The 18,360-nt window shown below is 42.3% G+C and overlaps 1 protein-coding gene across 3 annotated transcripts in view; it reads right to left on the reverse strand.

Moving 5' to 3' along the window:
- Positions 1 to 14,480, reverse strand: part of LOC117369117 (UDP-glucuronosyltransferase 2A1-like) — a 207,005-nt gene extending 192,525 nt beyond the window's left edge. Inside the window, exon 1 of one of the 3 annotated variants that reach the window (XM_033963147.1) lies at positions 14,344 to 14,480. The gene's annotated coding sequence lies outside the window, so the exon portion shown is untranslated. The remainder of the gene's footprint in view (positions 1 to 14,343) is intronic. The other 2 variants (XM_033963173.1, XM_033963156.1) reach the window with 2 other exon arrangements.
- Positions 14,481 to 18,360: the final 3,880 nt, after the last annotated feature.

Genomic DNA, 18,360 nt, shown 5'->3' on the forward strand with positions numbered 1-18,360 from the left:
CAGAACACTATCCATACAGCAACGGAAGTTACCGTCTGATCTACAGAACCTAGTTAATTTAAAAATAGACAGCAAGTATAAGAACAGCACGTTCACTATACAACGCAGAAACGATCAATTACTTCTCTTCAACAATGCTTTTGTTCCCACCTCCGTTTGCTCCTTTTTTTTGTATTTTTAAACCACGCTCCCTCGGAGTCTCACCAATTTAAAGATGCCGCCATCCACGCCCACCTTCTCCCCCTTAATCAGTTCGAACGGGTAAGGGGAGCTAAGTAGCAAGAGCTCAACTTACCTTATTAGGTGGGCTAGTTACATCTTTAAGGAATGGCAGACAGCCAATGTGGTTCCTCTCTAAGGGAAGAGGCGGTACCTTTCCTGTTTGAATGGATGGAATGACACAATATGGCACCAGTGGGTAGATACTTGCTGAGTAACTAAGCTGCTGTGGCTGGGAGCATTGTAGAAAACAAGAGACTGTATTACTATTTCAAGGCGGGAGTGGGCAAGAACAAGTTATCAGGAGGATCGGCTTCTTCCTAGTGCACATGCAGTAAGTTCTTTTTAGCAGGAGGGCAGAAAAAGAAGACGAGAGCCACTTGGCTCGGGCTGCCTCCAACCCCGCGGGATACCCGCAACCCTGAGGGGTGTCCCCATGGGATCCCCGTGACCTGAGAGGCATCCCTACGGGATCCCCGTGACCTGAAGAGACGTCCCCACAGGATCCCCGTGACCGAAAGGGGGAACCCGCGGGATCCCCGCGAGTCCTGCGGGATTCCCATCGTCCCCGTTCCCATGCAGCTCTCTAACTTAGAAACCACTTTTATTTATTGAATTTTCTATACTGTTCTCCCAGGGGAGCTCAGAATGGTTTACATAAATTTATTCAAGTACTCAAGCATTTTTCCCTGTCTGTGTTAGTGGGCTTACCCTCTATCTAATGTAGCTGGGGCAATGGGGGGATTAAATAGCAGGGAGCAGTGTGGGTTTGAACCCACAACCTCAGGGTGCTGAGGTTATAGCTTTAACCACTGCACCACACAAATGTCCAAAGTGTTGTGAAACTGCTAAAACCTATAACATTCTAAATCTGCCAGAATAAAGTATTTCCTAAAATTTGCATTAGAAAAATCTGAAATAAAATATTTGGGTATAATGATTCAAAAAACATTGGAAGATACAATGACAGTAAATGAAAAATCCTTATTGTTGAAAGTTAAAGAAATGTGTGAGCATTGGAACCCACTACATCTTTCTTGGTGGGGGAGAGTCCAAACCTTCAAAATTATGATTTTGCCTGTGGTTTGTTACCAAATTAATATGTTACCAGTTTATTTCCAAAGTTCTTTTTATAAAAAATTAAATGGGATTCTTACAAAATTTCTTTGGCTGGGTAAAACTGCTAGAATAGCTTTAGTATCTTTGCAAGAATCACAATTGGCCAGGGAGGGGGGGACTTTTCCAATTTTTATAGGTATCATCAAGCCTTTATATTGCATCAGGGTATGTATTGGATCCTTCCTGAACTCATGGAGAATCTGCCAGACTGGTTGATACTGGAAAGTCATCTCTTGGCCCCATTACGTCTTAACCATATTTTGAGTATCAGGCTTCCTCAAATATGCAAGGACAATATTATTCTTCAATCTACCCGGAAGACATTAAGGGCTCCTTTTACTACAATGCCGCACACACTAAACGCTAACGCCTCCATAGAGCTTGCGTTAATATTTTTCATTTAGCGCGTGGTTTGCGCACGCTAATCTTGAGCACGCGCTAAAAACGCTAGCGCAACTTAGTAAAAGGAGCCCTAAAATTTATTGATGCCTTAACTTCGGTTTCAATACAATAATCCCTATGGTTAAACTCCAAGATAAAAATTGGCAAGTCTAAAATCCTCTGGAAACATTGGTTGAAGTCAGGCATACGTACTGTACTTTAGATCAGTGTTCTTCAACCTTTTTACACCCGTGGACCGGCAGAAAAAAAAGAATTATTTTGTGGACCGGCAAACTACTAGGACTAAAATTTAAAAACCCCGTTTCCACCCCATCTCCGCGAGTCGGTCCCCACAAATCATCTGATCCCATCCACACAAGCCTCAATTATGATTTTATATTGAATGTATTTTATTAAAGTATAAAAAGAAACAATATTCTGTACAATTGTCATTTTACAAATACAAATATTTCAGAGCAGGATCAACAAAACCCCTGTCTCCCCTCCCCTTCACATATATCCCCTCTACTATCAAGAAAACTGAACAAGCCAAATTATTACAGAATGCTACACAGAAATATCATGCTAACAGAATACTGCAGTCACACATGACAGGAATAGTTTTAGGGGAGTGCAACTAGGGCAACTGCCCCCTGGTCAGAGAGCTCCCTAAGCCAGCTGGAAGCTAAACAAGCACTGCCTGGGCTTTGCAGTCCCCAGTTATGTCTAACACCAGCTCTAGCAGGATATATATTTCAAATCTGATATATTCTAATCACAAAATAGAAATAAAATTATTTTTTTCTACCTTTTGTCGTCTCTAGTTTCTGCTTTCAATCTTCTTTTCACTCTCTTCCTTCCAGTGTCTGCCCTCTCTGTCTCTTCAATCCAGCATCTGCCCCTTCCATCCACTGTCTGTCCTCTCCCCCTTCCATATGGTATCTGTCTTCTTTCTATGCCCCTCTCCCCTTTCCATCCAGCTTGTGCCCCCTCTCTCCTTTTTACATGATTCATTCCAGTTAACACTGCTCTCTTCATTTTTATCTCTCCTACACCAGATCTATCATCGTTGTCCCTCTCTGCTTATTTTTCTGCTGACCCCTTCCTATTATCAATCTCTCTACTTTCTCATGCCTGTGTCTCCCCTTCCCCTCCTCTAATCTATCTGCCAGCTGTTTCCTTCCTTTTTTCATTCTCCCTTCCCTCCTCCTCCTGTCCAACAGTAATTCTCTTCCCTCCCCTCCCTGCAGCATCTCTTCTTCTCCCTCTCCAATAGCAGCTGTCCCTTTTTTCCTTGCCCAGCAGCTTCCCAGATTCCTTTCCCTCCTCCCCTCCCAGAAGCATCTCTCCTTCTCCCTCTCCAGTAGCATTTGTCCCTTTTTTTCCTTGCCCAGCAGCTTCCCAGATTCCTTTCCCTCCTCCCCTCCCAGAAGCATTTCTCCTTCTCCCTCTCCAGTAGCAGCTGTCCCTTTTTTCCCTTGCCCAGCAGCTTCCCAGATTCATTTCCCTCCTCTCCTCCCAGCAGCATCTCTCCTTCTCCCTCTCCAGTAGCAGCTGTCCCTTTTTCCCCCTGCCCAGCAGCTTCCCAGACCAATGTTCCCTCTAAGGATTGATGAGGTGTGTGCAAAAAAAAATATGCATGAGCGACAAGTTACATATTCCACAAATTTATGAGCAGGCACGGAGGACGCATTTTTAAACAAATGTAGTTTATCCTTGTACTCCTTATGTATTTTTAATCATCTATGGATATGTTTGTATGTTTATTGTTCAAATGGTTTTATTTATTTCCCAAAATTTATTTTTGTTATACACATTGAAAATATTTGATATTGCATTTAAATCAAAATCTCAATAAACTTGAAACTTGAAACGAGTGCCCATGAGATTGTGGGAGGGTTAAATACTCAAAACTTAGAAGAATAACAATTTACTTAAAGTTTTTGCTTCGCCAGCTTTCTGGTATCTTTACATAATGCAGTGGCGTACCTAGCATATGTAACACCCGGGGCCCATCATTTTTTGGCACCCCCCCATCTGTCCGAAAAACATGATTTTTAGTAACAAGCCACACGTCACACATGAGTATCTAAGAAAAGGCAGCATCTTACATATTGCAGTGAACAGTACATCAATACACCCATTGTAAAACTAAACAAGCCAGACCAGCACAGATCAATCCTACACCGTCAATCCTAACAGAAAACTATGTCTTTCGAACACACAGAACACACCTTCGCCTATTATGGAATATGTAATCACAAACTAACCCCTCCCTCTTTTACAAAACTGTAGTGTGGATTTTAGCTACGGAGGTAACAGCTCTGATGCTCATAGAATTCTGAGCATCAGAGTTGCTACCACCACGGCTGGTGCTAAAAAACGCTTCACAGTTTTGTAAAAGGGGGGATAAAATAAAAATACATAGACAAAGGTTAAATTGAACCAGCAAGAAGCTGGACTCTGCATACAATGCTTCACAGAAACAGTGACACATGTCTCCTAAAGCAATAAATCTTTTGCTCCCCCTCCATGCTCTCACATCTCCCCCTTCCTTTTCCCTTAGTCTGGCATACCTTCCTCCTTCCCTCCAAGCCCTGGCATCTCCTTTCATTCCCTCCCTCATCTTCCTTCTCCCTCCAGCTGGGTACCGCAACACTCTCCCCTGCAGCTCTGGACTTCCCCACACCTGCTCTCCCAAAATTGCCATGCTTCGGTTCCTCTTTTTCCTTCCTCCCTCCCCCCGCGGGACCCTGCGGCACCATCAGCTCTTACTCCCTCTAACACCGGCCCTGCAGCTCCGGACTCCCCCCCCCCCCCGGATCGCTATTATTTTAAATGTTATAGCGGCGGCGCTGTATCCATCAGTGGAGACGTCTAACCTCGGCCTGCCCCGGAACTCTTACTGCAGCAGCCGCCCGTCTAGGCAGGAACAGGAAGTCACTGTTGCAGTAAGAGTTCCGGGGCAGGCCGAGGTTAGACGTCTCCACTGATGGATACAGCGCCGCCGCTATAACATTTAAAATAATAGCGATCCGAAGGGGGGGCAGGTGTGGGGAAGTCCGGAGCTGCAGGGCCGGCGTTACACCAATGAGAACAAGGGGCGGACCGCCCCCCCACTTAATACGCCACTGATTACGGGGATCATGAAAGGAGCCGCCGCTGCTGCATCTTAGGTGATCAGGGCAGACCGCCACCGCCGCCGCTTCCTCTCACCTCCACTCGAGTGAGCGACACCAGAAGAAGCATGAGCGACGCCAATGAAAATAGTGAGCGATCGCTCATGCGCTCACCTTAGAGGGAACACTGACTCTGATAGTGGTTTTCTCCCCTCCCAGCAGCTCTTCTTACTTCCCAGTGCAGCGATTCACGAAGGCAGCCTCGGATCCTTTGTTGGGTCGCGCCGCCTCTGAGGAAAGAGGAAGTTGCATCATCAGAGGCAGCCGCGACTCAGCAAAAGCCCCGAGGCTGCCTTTGTGAATCGCTGCGCTGGGAAATAAAGGAGAGCTGCAGAGAGGGGAGAAAGCCACTGTCGGAGGCTCCCCAAGATCTCTCCGGCCCAGCGCACGCTTCACATGTTGATCTTGCCGGCCCTGCGCGGACCGACAGGAAGTTGAAGTGAGTCAATCTTGCAGGCCCTGCGCGGACTGGCAAAAATTTCCTGCGGACCGGCACCGGTCCGCGGACCGGCGGTTGAAGAACTGTGCTTTAGATGATATAATTCAGAATGGGAAAATGGTAAGTTCATTACAGTTGCAACAATCATTTGGCATCTCAAAATCTCAAGGTTATAAATGGTTGCAGTTGAAACAGGCCATTCAGAAGAGGTTCCCTGACTGGTGTAACTTAAAAAATCAGAATAGCTTGCCGGGCCTATGTTTTCAGACAGATTTTCAAGAGCATCAGGCCGCCAAGGGGTACAAATTAATATCTGAATATTTGAATAAAAAACCTAAAACAAGCTTAAAAGATATTTGGAGCGTCGAGATAAAGCAGAAGATTTCTGCTACTCAATGGCCACGGATTTGGACTTGGAGAATGAGATGCACAGCTTCAGCATCTGTGAGACAAACTTGGTTTTCTCTGTTATATAGAATTTTTTTGGACCCCAGTTTGTTTGCAAAAGTTGGAGAGTTCAAAGACTAATAGATGCTGGCACTGTCATCTTGAAGTAGAGACACTGGATCATTTGTTGTTTTATTGTTTCTTGATACTCAATTTTTGGCAATCAATATGGGGGAAAATTAATATGGTACTTGAGGCATCGATACCATTATCTTACGATGTGATCCTATTTGGGACATTGTTGACTGCTAAGAATTCTTTTTTTTTTTTTAATTCTTTATTCATTTTCAAACTTACAATAAGTGTGATAAAATGTCCAAACAAATTAACAATATCTATATTACTTAATAATCATCAATGGTAACAGTGATAAATACTTAACTCCTATCCTTCTCCCCCATTACCTATCAAATAATCAATACTTATACAATACATAACTATAAAATTCCCCCCCTTCCCTCACAATTGAACTTGTAAATTTAAGGGAAAAAAAAATTTCATCTAATCAGTACAATACTTTGTTAATGGCTCCCAAACATCTTGAAATTTCTTGAAACTACCCTGTTGTATTGCCAGAAATCTCTCCATTTTATATATATGACATAAGGAATTCCACCAAAACTTATAATTTAATCTACTCCAGTTTTTCCAATTATACGTAAGAATTCAATAAACATATACAAAAGCAGACTTCTGATCATGACGGGGGTGGCCATACAGATGATAACCGAAAACTGGGATAGGCTATACTATTCTTTTTGGTAGGAAACACTCTGGGCTCCTTTTACAAAGGTGCGTTAGAACCTTAACATGCGGAATAGCGTGTACTAAAATGCCACGCCCGCTAGCCGCTACTGCCTCCTTTTGAGCCGGCAGTAGTTTTTTGGCTAGCGTGCGCTAATCCGGTGCGTGCGCTAAAAATGCTAGCGCACCTTTGTAAAAGGAGCCCTCTGTTTGTATTACAGATACGAACGAATGTATGCAGAACAAATGGGAAATAATATAAAAATTTTTTTTAAATATGGGGTCCATTAGAGCAGTGGTTCCCAACCCTGTCCTGGAGGACCACCAGGCCAATCGGGTTTTCAGGCTAGCCCTAATGAATATGCATGAGAGAGATTTGCATATAATGGAAGTGACAGGCATGCAAATCTGCTCCATGCATATTCATTAGGGCGATCCTGAAAACCCGATTGGCCTGGTGGTCCTCCAGGACAGGGTTGGGAACCACTGCTTTAGAGACATTTATTAACTTAAAGACTGATTAATTGATGAACCTTTAATTCCATGATGATCTTTATACACATCCAGGGAGGGCAGGAGGGAGGATGGGTGGGAGTAAAGTATTTTATTTATTATCTGTTTGAAGATAAGTGCTGTTTATATATTTTCCTTCTGATTATATACTTTGCGCTTTGTATAAGTTTCAAAACTGAATAAAGAATTACATAAAATACAAGAACAAATCTGAAATGAACAAACAAACAAAAACTCTACAAATCAGGAATAAAATCTAATTCAAACTGAATCTTTTTTCTATGCATATCCCTACAAGCCATTCTGGCCTAACAATTGCCCGCAAAGTAGATTTTATGTCCTGCATATCCAGAATCTATGCAAGTTACAAAATAACAATTATAAATAGAATTAAATAAAGAAGATATGCTATAACCCCACTTTTACAAAAACACAGAAGACATTTTTAGTGCCAGCTATTACACTGAATTCTTTGCACTGATCCAACAGTCATAGAATTCCTATGAGCTTCGGAGTAGCGCAGAGCATTCTACGTGCCGGCCTGCGCTTAAAACCTCTTCCGTGCTTTTATAAAAGGGGGGGGGGGAAGTAAATTTCTTAATTCAGAATGAACTGTACATATATAAATGTGCAGACAGTTTTAAGTATTAAAAAAATATCAGATTAAAAAACAGCATGGAAGGCAGAATATAAAAAACTGTATCTTCAGCTTTAATCTAATCTAATTCTTAGTCTTATATGCCGAATCATCTCCTAAAAATAGGAGCTTGAGTCGGTTTACATAATTAGATCACAAAGAAAGAGCCATTAACATTCATTGGAGCTATAGTCTACCTTGTTTGGTATCGTGGCTTTCTACCTTATGTTGAAGTTCTTACCTGGTTTTACTCCAGGAGTGGATGGTTCCCAGCCCACTGCCCAGAAATAAGAAGGGTCATACTTAGAATGAAATTTTTTGTTTTTTTTAACTAAGGGCCTCTTCTATCAAACTGCGCTAGCAGTTTTTAGCGCAGAGAGCCACACTGAATGATCCGCGCTGCTCCCGACGCTCATAGGAATTCTATGAGCATTGGGAGCAGTGCGGGCCATTCAGTATGGCTCACCGCACTACAAACAGCGCAGTTTGATAGAAGAGGCCCTAAGATTTGCATTACAATTTATGCAAGGCTGAGATTTTAATGTGGATATATAGTATTCTTGAGTTAATGCATTGCTAGCCACTGGGAACATTGATATAGTATATTCGGTATTAGTGAAATATGATTTAAATAAGATTTGCATCAGAAAACTTAGGTCAACCTCATTGTTTTGAGGTTTCTCTGATGCTCAATTATAGATCAACCCATTACTTTGAATTTTGAATGGACCCCTCCAGACTATAGGGGGGGAGGTGTAGGGAGGGTGGATTGAGGTTTGTCAAATTATCACAATTGTACCTTGCTCTGAGAGCTCTTGATCTGGCTCTTAGGTTTCTGTGAAAAATGTACCATGACATTGATTCTCAATTTTTAATTTAACAAATTTATAGCTCACAGATCTGAAAAAAAAATCCTCTCTCTTTGCTAATTACAGAACAAACAAAATGTGTGCATAAGGCTTAAAAAACTAAACAGATATAAGAAATACTGAATAAGTATATAGACAAATAAACCATACTATCAAAATTAACATTAGTTTCAGCTTGCCTTCTCAAGTATCAGAATTGCACAGTACTTTGCCAACTATCTTAAAGTAGAAAATTTTGAATAGGAGAAGACATGTGCACCCTTGTGGATAGAAGTAGAAATACAACAGTTAATAGTATTTGTGTGGTAAACCCGCGATAGACTTTTTCACCATGAGTTTTGGTTTATGGTTGTACTTGTTTTCTGAGTGTTGTATCTTTTCTTTTGTATGCAACTTTCTAATTAAAATTATTTAAAAAAGTGATTTGTGTGATAAAGGTGAAAAAAGAAAATGAGTGCATACATTATTAAAACATTGTAACAATGAGCAAAACGTATACAAGTCAAGGGGAAATGAGCTGAGATTTGTCCCTTTTTTTTAATAGGTACTTTTTCCTATGTAAAGTACACAGAATTTTGAAAATACAAAACTACTCAAATATTCTTCTCTCCACGACCTATCGGTAATTCCAGAAATGCCAACGTAATAGATGGATCATTTTAGGGAATCACTCAGCGATGATAGAGAATCACTTGGAGTGCTCATTTTAATATTAAAGACCTCGTTGTACTACATTTGCATGGCAGTATAAGAGAGTGCTAGGAAACTTGGAAAAGAACACGGTAAGCCGTTTTGATAATCTGCCGCTAAAATACAGGCATGCTAAACTGGCTGGAACCAGTTTAGTGAGCACGTTAAAGGCTGTGACAGGGAAGTTCCTGTCACTGGTTCAAAATCTGATTTAAACCCTGCCACTAAAGCAAATGCGCCTATTCCTAAGCCAAGGAAGCTGCCCATTAACTCTGTTCCCAATGGTAAGATCAGACAGGCAGAACAGAACAGAGAAGGGATAGCAGAGAAGAACAGAATACTTGTTCCAAGTCACTATAATCCCTTTTATAAACCATCTGTTAATTCTCCAGTTAAACCTCTGGTCAGACAATCTGACACAGCAAGGGTTAAGGAAAGGGGTGGAGCTGACAGGCAGAAAGTGGTTAGAGCACCAGTGAAAGTTCCACAGCAGGATAAATCAAGGCCAGCTGAGAACGCACACAGGCAATCAGGAACCTGGGGGTAAGGACATTCCTCACAGAACAGGGAACTGAAGCCTAGGAGCTCTGTCTTACTGCCTTCTGCTAAGAAACCTCCTGTCCCACAGTACTGCCATGCTGACAAAACTTTGCTTTCCAAGGAGAGGCTAATTGAAAGGGAAAAGCTCTATGAGCAGGGCTGGCCAAATGCTGTTTCAGAGGATAGCTTGTACCCAGCTTCAGAGAATGAGGAGTCTCTTATAGAAGTAGAGGGATATATCTCTGAGGGGAATGAAATGGACTGCAGCCCAGAAGCCCTAGACTATACGTCTGAATGCAGCATGAGTCAGTAAGGTACTGTGTGGGGGAAGGGAATGAAAGTTTGTTCTATGACAATGGTCTAAAGTATTTAAAAGAAACATTTCTGTCCTTATGTGTGACTGTATAAGGAATGAGAGTTTGAGGTGTGAATGTGAGGATTGCCTAATAGCAGAAATTACACCAGAATCCCTGTATGCAAGCAAAGCATAATGAGTGGGGGATGGGCTAATGCTAACTAAAGTTAGAAGGAGAAATAAAGCCCTGAGTTGATTCAGTGACCTGACATGTTCACATCCCTGATAATGGGAACTTTTGGGAGGGGAATCTTAGACCATTAAAACAAGGGTGGATAGTTCCCAGCCCACTGCCCAGAAATAAGAAGGGTCATACTTCAGGCAGTCAGGTGGGGAGAACTTCCTGAAGAAACACAGTGGGCTCAATACAATAATTGTGCCAAGCCTAAAAAGAGTGGCGCTAAACTTGTGTATATACTGTAAGTTCTTGAAACCAAAATGCTGCCCAGAACTGTGCAAAGCATGGCAGCAGAACTGTGAGTAAGAACCCTGTTTAAACGGAAATATTTTTGGTATTTTTTTCCCTTTCTGATTGATGCAAAAAGTGGCTGTAAAGGAGAACTTTGTTTGCGATAAATCTTTTCCAAGCATCATCAGCCGGCTGTATTAGAACCAGTGCAAATTGAACTGGATAATAAAACTTGGGACTGGAAATTATTGGTGGACAGATTTTTTTTCTTGTCTTTTTCTCTGCTGTGCTTATTTCAGAGTGGTCCTCCAAAGAGCGCTAATACTTGCTCCTGGGATGGGAGCCGGATTGCCAGCACTAGGCTTACCCCTGACCCACGTCACAAGGCACATTTTAGTTTCGAGAACCTTCCCCTGAGAAAGGAGGTGGCAAGACTGAGAAGCATCCGTAAGAGGTACATTGATAAAATGGTTCATGAAACGTCAAAGATTTCCAGTAGTGGAGGAAGAAGAGGCTATGCTGAGGGAAGACAGCTGGACTGAGATTATGGAACCCTGTAAGATTGGTACTGTGACTCCCCGTGCCCTTGAACTGAAGAACCGGTATGCAGCCCTGGAAGCAGAAGAGATGAGAGCATCCCAGGGAGAGGAAGGACCAAAGCTTGAAATCCCAAAACTTACTGGATGCCTCCTAACTGCATATCATTGTAGGGTATGGGAAACCACACTTTGCAGTAATGCATAGTTACTTAAGTTTCAAGTGTATTGTTTATTTAAAGCTTCTATATCGCTACTAATGACTGGGTAGCCAATTCAGAGTGGTTTACATTAGCTTCTATAATGGTGCTACGATTCATCAGCTTCAGTAATGTTTGGTGTTACTATACCTGGGGTACAGTTTAGGAATTTCTATAATAATATTACAATATCTGAGCTTCAGAAGAGCTCAGAATATAGAATATAATACCTGTCCTCCCAGAAGAGCCCATAACGGATTACAATGGTTTATGAGTTTCTATAATGATGTTACAATACCTGAGCTTCAGTAATGGTGTTACTATACATGAGCTACAATTTATGGACTTCTATGATGTTACACTATATGAGCTTTGATAATGATGTTACAATACATGAGCTATGATTTATGAGCTTTTATAATGATGTTATGATACATGAGCTTCTGCAATTGAAAAATGTCTGCGTGGTTTACAGGTGAGAAAAGATAAGGCTTATAATTCATCAGAAATTTTGAAAAATGGAATAGGAAAGCGGAAATAAAAATGCAATAATCGATAGGAAAGTGTGGGGGGGGGGGGAGGGGAGAATTAAAGCAATTAAAATGAAGAAGTGGGAGAACTATATTCTGTAAGCTAGCACTGGAGAATATTTCCCCTAGCCATATAATGGGAAACATATTTCATATCTAAGGTGCTGGGGATAAGGGATCCTTTAATCCAGTGGTCTCAAACTCAAACCCTTTGCAGGGCCACATTTTGGATTTGTATGTACTTGGAGAGCTGCAGAAAAAATAGTTAATGTCTTATTAAAGAAATGACAATTTTGCATAAGGTAAAACTCTTTATAAATCTTCCCCCTCCCCCACCGAAGGCCTGCATGTTCCCCCCCTTCTTTGCAGTGTCCTCTAGCTTCCCCTCTGGCTGCCCAGGCTTAGTTTCAGCTTATTACTGCAGCCCGCAGAGAGGATCGCTAGTGCTGTAGCATTCCTTGCAGGCTGCCATCAGCCTTCGCAGCATGATCCCTCTGCCGCGGTACAGCCCCTCCACTGACTTCAGGGGCAGGATCGCAGCAGAGGGAACGTGCTGCTGAGAATGACGGCAGCCTGCAAGGAACATTACAGCACTGGCAATCCTCTCTGCAAACTGTGGTAATTATCTGAAGGTAAGAGCGGGAGGCCAGGATGGAAGCCAGAGTATGCTGCAAAGAGCGGGCCACAAAATAGCACCTGGCGGGCCACATGTGGTCCCCGGGCCGCAAGTTTGAGACCACTGTTTTAATCAAAAGCATCTTTAAATAAGCTGTTAGTAAGCACTTCATGATATCTTCTACGCCAGGCCTGCATAACTTCAGCCCTCACCAGGCCAGGTTTTCAGGATTTCCCAAATGAATATGCATGAGATCAATATGCATACAATGGAAGCAGTGCAGGCAAATAGATCTCATGCAAATTCACTGGGGAAATCCCAAAAAACCGACTGGATTCAGCCCTCGAGAACCGGAGTTGTGCAGGCCTGTTCTACGCTATCTCCTAAATACCATAGGAGTCAATGTATCTGCTCTCTGCCACTGTCTGTAGCACATGCTAATGGTCTGTTTTGCATGGGAGCTGTATGGTAGGATGCTGGGAATGCTCACCAACAGATAAAACAGAAGGGTGATACTTGCCACTTATTAGTTTTGTAACTAACTACAAAACTTTCTTGTTCTTTAGTAAAAGGGCCTCTTAATCTAGTTCTCCACATATTGTAGAGATATCAAAATAACACTCGCAAAATCAACACACTTTAAAGCCAAAATGTCATTATTTTCTAAAACAGAAGTTGGGCAGCTCAGGAAACCTTTCATTAAAATAAACAATGCCTCTGGATGATTGTTGGTTTCATTATGTATTTTAGCAACTATTGTGTTTCCCTGAAAATAAGACCTACCCCGAAAATAAGCCCTAGTCCTTGGATTTACTGGCAGCAGTGCTTCCCCCGTCCTGCCCTTACCTCCACCGTGCAGCCGAACCCCTGCTGACTCTCCCATTTTTCCATCTCTCTCCCGTCCGAACCCCACCGACCCTCTGACCGCAGGACCTACATACCGCCCTGCAAAGAGCAGCATCAGCAGCACTCTAAACAAGTTGCTTTGCGGCCTTCTCCTGCCGGGGCATTCCCTCTGCCGTATCACTGATGATGTCATCAGTAACGCAGCACACAGAAGGCCCCAGCGGGAGAAGGCTGCGAAGCAGCTTGTATAGAATGCTGCCGATGCTGCTCTTTGCAGGGAGGTATGTAGGTCTTGCGGTCGGCGGGGTTCGGATGGGAGGGAGAGATGAAAGGAAGGGAGGGTCAGCGGGGGTTCGGCTGCTCAAGGGTTCTGCTGCACGGAAGGGAGGGATAGAAGCTGTGCAAGGGTTCTGCTGCACGAGGGATGGGAGGGATTTACAGATGCTGCAGAGGGAAGGCACAAGGGGATGGGTGAGTGGGAGGAAAGATGCTGCACATGTGGGGGAGAGAAAGGAAAGAAGAAGAATTGGGGTGAAGAAGAGGAAAGGAGAGATGATCAGGTACATGAAAAAAATAAGACCTACCCTGAAAATAAGCCCTAGTGCATTTTTTGGGCCCAACATTAATATAAGACACTGTCTTATTTTCGGGGAAACATGGTATTATCTTTTTGTATCAGTAAATTTATGATTTATGTTAAACCTGAAGTGCAAATTGCATCTCATTTTATTATCAAGTAATAACTTATTCTATACCCTTTGCAATTTCTGTCCTTTCCTTTTATCCCCTGAATCTCTTCTATGAGCTCAAATGTAGCTTTAGTTAGAATAACAACATAATTTCTCAGGGGTTATCAAGTTAGATGATTATAAATTTAGGACATGGAGAAATGAACTAAATAAACTGGTTTAACCACAACTAATAAGGAAAGTGAAAAAACTGTTATATAAGGGACTGATGAAATATTGTCTATCAAAGGTAACAGTAAGCCAGTAAGATTAAAAAGAATTATTATATAGTAAGGAGTCAAAATGTAGAAAATTACATTCATGGCAAAGTAGAAGCATAACATACCGTCGAAAATCTTGAAGATGCTGCAGAGAGTTAAATTCCCATAGTGAGAAAGCTGGAAAACAGTAGTTTGCAAAAAGCCCAATATTTATATAGGAGGCCACGCGTGTTGGCAATCAACATCCAAAAATTCAAAAGGTAGCTTAGGCAGGCTAATGCCAAAGCTTTATATAAGAAAAATCTGCTGAATTAGGCAAAAATGTGTAAAAGGGCAAATCAGAATAAGAATGAAAGTTGAATGATAATGTATTAACACAAAAGAGAACATTAATGGAAAACCAAAATGGTCAGTTCAAACTAGAGGTCATAAGGGAACAAGGTCACTTGTGTTTAAGAGTGATATCAATATCACCTTCTTTTCTCCAAGATAAATGATCTCCAGAACCCAAGGACTGCATTTTAGCTATTGTTCCAACAAAGAAGCACTGGGAGTGAAAATGTACTTTAAGTGAAGGGATAGATTGAAAACGGTTGGGAGTGGAGTTGCCCTATCTGTTGTCTGTGTATGTATAGCTTCGCTAAGCCCAAGGTTTCACAGTTGTTCCAAAAAGGTAAAAGTGTTTTCCTCCAAGAATTGAGATCCTTTGGCTCTATTCAATTGTGATCTAATCTAATCTAATCTAAACCTTAAGTTTATATACCGCATCATCTCCATGAGTATGGAGCTCGACACGGTTTACAAGAACTTAAAATAGTAGGTAGAGAAGAAGAAAAAGGATTACATGAACTTATGTGAAGAAGGGGGGAGAAAAAAGGGGGGGAAGGATAGAGTTACAATTTGCTGAAAAGCCAGGTTTTCAGTTGTTTGCGGAATAACTGAAGGGAGCTCAGGTTCCGCAACGGGGAGGTGAGATCGTTCCAAAGACCTGTGATTTTGAAGAGAAGGGATTTTCCCAGTTTGCCTGTATAGTGGATGCCGCGTAGGGAGGGGAAGGCTAGTTTATACCTTTGGGCAGTTCTGGAGGAGTCGGTGATGTCTTCTAATTACATCAGCAATTGTGGATATAAGCATCAGCACAGGAAAATATGGTCTTTGGTATGCACCTCAAGAAGTGTGACTGAAGATGTGTATCCCTTTGGAGCCTTTCTTGAGCCACTAAGGATTGTTGAGAGGATAATCCTGGTTGCAACACAGGCAAAGATTCAGTTGAAATTCTCTATCTCAGTTGCTTATATAAACTTGGGAGCCTATGGACACATACATATTTTGCATAGCCCATCATCTATCACGTGGAACTTGGCAATTCTCTGAGTTCCAATAATAAGACCCCTCCACATCCACTGATGATTGTTAGAACAAGAAGCTTAGGGGCAGGTTTCCAAAACTAAAATCTGCCTTCAACATGCTTAGTAAACTGATTCCAGCCAGTTTAGCATGCAAGTATTTTAGCGGTGGATTATTAAAATGTGCCTAAGTTTGATGGAGAATCGCAGCTAACAGTGCCTAACCACACCATTTGAAATGTGAAACATATCAGTGCTTCAAACTTACGACTCTGCCGGTGGATACCTTACTCTTCACCTATAATTACATCACTTCCTGTTAACATCACCTTCAGCTGATCTCCCGGTATAAATACTTCTCCAAATGTCAATCCTCAATGTAGAAACGCCCACCATTCTACCTCCCGATTTAATCCTGCTGGAACCACTGTCTGCCAGTGGAAAATCCATGACTGCTCTTTCTTCCTTAGCAAAGCATGCTTATTCCCACCTCTTTTTAAACTTGGGGCTTCCAACACTACAAATTTCAAATCTTCCAAAGTATGAGACTGTGTTTGTCAATGTTGAGTAAGAGGAGCCCCCATGTCACCCCGACGGATCCTACTAAGATGTTCCGTGATCCGTACCCGGATGGCCCTAGTAGTGTGACCTATGTACAGTAATTGACAAGGGCAGGAAATCAAATACACAACCCGTTAGGTGCCACAGTTTATATGTTGTTTCAAAATAAAAGTTTTGTGCAGATGAGGATGCGTGACCTGCTGCATTTCAATGGCATGAGAGCATATGCTACACCGTTCACATTTCTGATGACCCCTTAAAGGTGCTGGAGACTTTGACCAGAGCTTAAAAATTGAGAGGAGGTTTTCCAGTCTCGTAAATTATTCCCACTAGAAAACACAAAAATAGGAAGTTGCTCCAACGCCTCATACACTTGCAAAATGTGCCAGTAGGACTTGATAATCTTCTTAATTGCAAAGGTCCTATAAGAGTATGTAAGGGTACATACTAGTCAGGGCTCAGCAGGAACAGCAGCACTTGTTAAAAGATGGTCCCGAATGAGCATATAACGCCCTTTTATATGCCTTTTTTATAATCCCTGCCGGGTACCCCCTATCCACGGATCACGGAACATCTTAGTAGGATCTGTTGGGGTGAGTGACATGGGGGCTCCTCTTACTCAACATTGGCAAATACAGTCTCATACTTTGTAAGATTTGAAATTTGTAGTGTTTGAAACCCCAAGTTTAAAAAAAGGCGGGAATAAGTAAGCTTTTCTATAGAAGAAAGAGCAGTCATGGATTTTCCACTGGCAGCGAGTGGTTCCAGCAGGATTAAATCAGGAGGTAGAGTGGTAGGCATTTCTACATTGAGGATTGACATTTGTAGAAGTATTTCTACTGGGAGATCAGCTGAAAGTGACGTTAACAGGAAGTGATGTAATTATGGGTGAAGAGTAAGGTATCCACCGGCAGCGTCGTGAGTTTGTTTGAAGCACTGATATGTTTCCCATTTCAAATGGCTTTTCTATCTTCTTTTGCCAGGAAGGAGTTTTACTCACCTATTACAGCCAGCGTGTGGGGGTTCTTTGAGGAAGCCACTGGCGAAATGTGTCAGGACCCGCTGGAGTGAGACAACTTCCTAACTACCTCACCTTCATTTAAAGCTAAGTTTTTTCACAAAACAATTAGCACTTATAGTGATTGAAGATTACGTTTTTCATAAAGAAACAAACACTTTTCAAGATTTATTAAGACACAGTTAAATACCTTTCTACCGATTGAAGATGGTGCAATGAAAGACTACTGAAAACACTTGCAGGAGCATGTCCCCGATTCGTGATTTTCTTACCATTTCATGGATCTGAGCACCTTCTCAGTTCTAAGGATTTATACTTTCTACAGTTCCTCTTTTTTGGTTTGCTGACAGAAATAAGAAGGGTCAGTGGAGGTATTTATAATTCAGGTAGTCAGGTGGGGAGAACTTCCTGGAATATTCTGGAGCCTTTCCCGCAGACACTTAATTGGATTGAGATCAGGAGAATTCCCAGGCCAGTCAGGAAAGGTTTCAAGGTTTTATTAAAATTTAATTTGATTGCTTATCCAATTTCTAAGCAGTTCCTTGATCTTTGCCATTGTGATCCTGGCAGTGTGTGCTGGTGCTCCATCCTACATCAGAACAACGAGGTTTTGACGAGGAAACATTCATGGATTTTTTTGTGGTTGCAGCATAAACTGGTAGTATTTTTTTTTTTCTTATAATAGTCTCCATTGACTGTTTTGTCCTTTTCAACTATTACTAAATCTGTCTTTTTATAGCATGATATGCCACCAGCAACCATGATTTTTATTCCAAACTTGGGCCATCTTATGGGAGGGATATCTTGGGGCTTCTTAGTTTGAATTCTTCTATTGTGTCTGTTAGGAAAAGAAAAGAGTTCTATAGGAGATTCAACTGTGAACCATGTGGGGCAGATTCTATAAATGGGCGTCCCGATTGTATGCAGGGCCGGATTAACGAATAGGCCTAAGAGGCAAGTGCCTAGGGCCCGAAATTGTGAGGGAGCCCACTCACTGTCAACTTTCAAATTTTTTTTTTTTAACAGCCATGACAGCAAGATCGGGCCTCCCCTCACCCCGATGACAGCAAGATTGGCCACCCCTCCCGATGACAGCAAGATCGGGCCACCTCCCCCCAGCAAGATCAGGCCCCCTCCCCCCGATGACAGCAAGATCGGGCCCCACCACGGCATCGGACAGCAAGATCAGCCCCAGCACCTGTGAGAAGTGCTCAGCC

The sequence above is a fragment of the Geotrypetes seraphini genome, chromosome 1 (assembly GCF_902459505.1).
Source record: "Geotrypetes seraphini chromosome 1, aGeoSer1.1, whole genome shotgun sequence".
NCBI lineage: Eukaryota > Metazoa > Chordata > Amphibia > Gymnophiona > Dermophiidae > Geotrypetes > Geotrypetes seraphini.